The following is a 5,000-nucleotide window of genomic DNA, read 5'->3' on the forward strand; positions in this document are numbered from 1 at the left end:
TGATAGGTGACATAGCTGCTAGTCATTCATCCAAGCTTACATCATTATTATTTTTATTTATTTATCTATTTTTTACATAGTGATATACAGCTACATTCCCACCCTCTCACACGTAGGGAAAATGTATTCAGTACGATATACATGTTTCTACGAGGCACATAAATTGTTTAAGTCGTTCAATTTCCGTACCCTGCTTTCCTCGAAGCAAGGATCAAACTAAACTTCGATTACATTTTTCAAATCCAGCTCACTAAGGCATGAGGATTATGTGGTCTATCCATCTTCATGTAGAAAAGAAATCCACGGTTCCGCCTAGATTTGCTCTTTTCATTCTGTATAGCTTTCCTCCGTTATCTACACTTTGATAACCCAGGATCCTTTCAGTCATGGTTATGTTTGTTCCTTTGCACCCCGACCCAAACCTTGCCTTTGCTCGCGTTCATAAAGATTCTTACGGATCAAAATTTGTCAAAGTGTAGGAATTTCATTTTTCGTTTTTTTTTTTGTTTCAGTAAGCGAGCAAGATTAAAGTTGACGTATGTGTACACACAGCGTACACACACACACACACATGCACGCACGCACCCACGTGTACATACGCGCACACACACATTGATACACACAAACACACATTATACACCTCGTGGCGCTGTGGTTAGAGTTCTCGCCTGCCACTACGGCGGTCCGGGTTCGAATCCCGCCCAGGGCTGAAATAATTTCAGAATCGTTGCGTTGCGGGGTGTTGCTCCAACTCTCGTGGGCGGGGAGTTGTGTGTGTGCGCGTGTAAGGTCACAGTATTACCCATAGATCGATCATACAAGCTCTGAGCTCTCATCCGAAAGGTTAATAACTGTCGATCACGGGTCGAACAAGTGATCCAAGACCATGGTGAATCACACACATACACACACACACACACACACAAACAGAAGCTCATTCTTCAGTACAACATAATCCCTTTAAGTCTTTACCAAACCACAACCATGGAGCTCCTGGACCCACGAACCGAAACCAGCCCAAGTCTGAACCACGTGGCACAGCGGCGACCAAACTGCACAGCGCGTGACTCCACCCCCGCCCCCACACACACCCTCAACCCCGTCGCAACTCCACCTCTCCCTCACCACAAATCCACTCCTTAGACATTGAATACACAAGGCGAAACACAAATAAAGACAAACAAATACACGCGAGGAGCAAACACAGCCTCAAAGGGAAGCCTCACAAAACAGCGTGGAGGCTTGTTTTGATTTTGGCTTTTGTTTTGCTTTTGTCCTATTTTCTCTCTCTCTCTCTCTCTTTTTTTTTTTTTTTTGTGAAAGGGAGGAAGGAGGGTTATCTCCCTCTACTCATGGACGGTATCTAAGATTTTTGTTCAAACTTTAAATATAATAAATAACGTCATCTTGAGGAAAGCACCCAAGAAGATTTAAGACTGAGGATCTTCAACTTTTAAACGCATGAGGGGGAGAGCTCCCCTCATGTACATAAAAATCACTTGGCCTAAAGCAGAAAAAAGTAAGAAGAACCTCGCCAATCCCAAGTCACTCAAGATGGGCTCCAAACTCAAAAGTGTGTGTGTGTGTGTGTGTGTGTGTGTGTGTGTGTGTGTGTGTGTGTGTGTGTGTGTGTGTGTGCGCGCGCCTTAGATCACGTGTTGGACTTGTGATCGACAGCTATTTCCCTCCCGGAAGAGAGCTCAGAGCTCATATATGACCGATGTATGGGTAATGCTGTGACCTTATACGCACACACACACCAAACTCCCCGCCCACACAACAAGTCGCATCGCAGCGATACTGAAATTATTTCAGCCCTGGGCTGGATTAAAACCCGGACCGCCGTAGTAGCAGCCGGGAACTCTACCAACTGCGCCACGAGAGTGTGTGTGTGTGTGTGTGTGTGTGTGTGTGTGTGTGTGTGTGTGTGTGTGTGTGTGTGTGTGTGTGTGTGTGTGTGCGTGTGTGTGAACGCATACATCAATTTAAATCTTGCACGTTGACTTAAAACAAATGAAACATGAAATTCCTACACTTTGACACCTAAAAAATAACTTCGACTCACTAGACTTTACACGCTGTTTATAACACTTTATCGTATATTACTGGTTGGTAACCTTTTATTCTTGCAATACAGATTTGATTATTTGAGAGCTAGGCGACCTCTGGATTGGGAAAGGGGGCCTTCGGGGACTGCTGGATTCCATCAGGTGAATAAAACAGCCTGGCGCTAACCATAAAAATATATATGAGGTTCTTATTAACAAGGGTGATGCAGGCAAGGTCATCATATCAAGACAAGAGCGTAGGCCTCATAGTAAAGGACGTAAATAGGACAAATTTAGGTCTAAGAAGGAATTAGGCAAGAACTGGTTTACCAACAGTGTGGTTAACGAATGAAATAGACTTAGTTATCATGTAGTAAGCGATAAAAAAAATTTGCTTTAAGAGAAGATTAGATAACTTTATGGATAAGGTTAATAGATAGTAAGGGACATTAAACTGCCTTGTGTAGGCCTTATGGTCTCTTGCAGTCTCATTCATTTTTATGTTCTTTTGTTATGTTCGCCGCCGTATACAGTGAAGTATTGGTCACGTGACATTAAACAGGAAGTCCCTTCGTGACGTCATCGAACAGCTGCAATTCGCCCCAATGGATGATGTTGCCTCTGTCGGTACTCTGACGCATTATACACAGTACTATACACATCATTATACAGTCCCATGCCTTCCAGACGTTCTGAAACTGGAAAGATGTGACACAAATGCTTTGGGCAAGGAAGGATGAGCCTGGAAACCTGGAAAGAAGGGATGGTTGTTCCCTTCGCTCGCCTTCATGCTGGAACATCGAAAACAACAGCCCCCCCACACCCTAACACAAAGAACCTCGACCTTTCGTATATGCTCGTCATGAAGACCACCCTAAGAGGATGTGTCCCACGTCCAGAGAGCCTGTGTGACGTCATGAGGGACACAACAAAACATTTGTCCGAGATGTCGGCAAACGCAGAGCATTTTGTGTTCTGTGCTGGGCTGAATCTGCTACGTTCTGACGTACGGGCAAACAAACAAACAATCAGACAAACACGGGCGCAAGCACACAACAGCTCTTCCGGATGCAGCATGTTTGCATCACCGAAAACAAAATAAAATCCCTTTTGCCACTTCCTCTCTCTCTCTCTCTCTCTCTCTTCTAGTCACTCCCTTTTTCCGGTTCATTTCGTCCAGACTAACCTGACCGGAGGACTGCAATCCGGGAATAGAAACGCCAATACCTGGCGTCAGTTTGTCTTTCTGTCTTTGTTGCCTCGTCCAACGCCGCCGGTCTGTCCTTCGTGTTGTCTTTCAAAGTAATCCCGAGGTGGCGAGGGGGTGGGGGGAGGGGGAGGGGGAGAGGGCAAGATTGGCATCGGCCGGAAAATCAATAATCATCCTGTAAGCGCGCGCGCGTGTTTGCTTGTTTGTTTGTTTGTATGCTTTTGTGAGCGCTTGCATGCGCGTGTATGTGTGATGTATATGTGTATATATATGTTTATGTGTGTGTAAGTGCTATCCCCAAGCTGATGTGCCGTCACCCTAAGAAAGCCTGAAAGCCTGTTTATTTCAGCTACGGTTACCTATCGGGTGATTTAATTCTCTTGGGGTTGACCAGAATAAATCCTGTTAACGACGCTAAGTAGCAAAGAGGTCAGTCAAAGTTAATTAAGATGGCTTAGTCCTTACTGTAAGCGCCCTCTTATCTGTGTTGTTTAGGTACGGTGTCACAATCCTATGAATTTTAACTAAAATTGTCTAGCTCGGTTAAGGAGTGTGGTCTGGCCTTTCCGAATTAATGTTCCTTATTCTTAACTTAATATATATGGTATTTATCAAATAATATGCAAAACTGCCTTCTTCCGTGCTATATCCACGGACTGTACATTTGTATAGCTTCATTTTAACAGGAACATACTAATACAACTTAATTAAGCTAATATCAATCTCATTCACTATCTATGCAGTGTTTCTTAAACAATACCCCCTATGATTAAATATCTTCTCAACTACAACTTAACCTAAACAACCCGTGCGATAAGTCGTCCCAAAAATCTTATTGTAAATATAAAATATCCACCACCGGCTTGCAATTCCGTAATCCTAGCGCCGGCAAAGCTCTATGTCTAACAAGAGCTAATCATTACTACTGTTGACAAGCCTCCTTACAGCTGGCAATATCCGATTAACCGACTGAGCTGGGAAGCCTCACACACACACACATGTATTAAACATAAAACGCATGAACATTTACATGTGCCCACAAGGAGGGATACAGGCACATACAATACTCATACATATTCATGCAAGGTGTACACGTATGCACATGTAGACACACACACACACGTACACACACACACACACACACACGTACATACACACACACACACACACACACATACACACACACACACACACACACACACACACACACACACACACACACACACACACACACACACACAGTGTGAGACAGGACCTATGGGCGCTGCACTTTTCCTGTATACTACAATTAGGTAAATAGACACACATACATATACAAGCATATACACACCACTAGGACACGCGCAAAACACACACATACAAACACATGCACGTAACCTAACCTTATGGGTCGCGAGTACTTCCTGAGGGGGATGGAACGTATCGAGGGGAAGCGGTGGTCCGCAGGGACCCCAACAGACACCAGAACCGAAAACTAAGCGCGAATGACAGAAATACCAACGCGAGGCGTCCATCACAACAACACAACAAATACTATAACCTACTCATCTCAACCTGGCAAGGCTGTACTAGACAAAAAGAAATGTCCCTTGGCAATAAGATTCAGATATTTTGGCGGAATGCATACATTATCAGTCAATCAATCAATCAGCCATTTTGAGTCCACTGCTGAACAAAGGCCTCTTTCATAGCATTCCATGACACACACGAATAAACGAAAATTAAGGAAATGGTGAAAAAAA

This window comes from Oratosquilla oratoria, chromosome 2 (genome assembly GCF_046742065.1).
Source record: "Oratosquilla oratoria isolate Oo_2021 chromosome 2, ASM4674206v1, whole genome shotgun sequence".
Classification (NCBI taxonomy): domain Eukaryota; kingdom Metazoa; phylum Arthropoda; class Malacostraca; order Stomatopoda; family Squillidae; genus Oratosquilla; species Oratosquilla oratoria.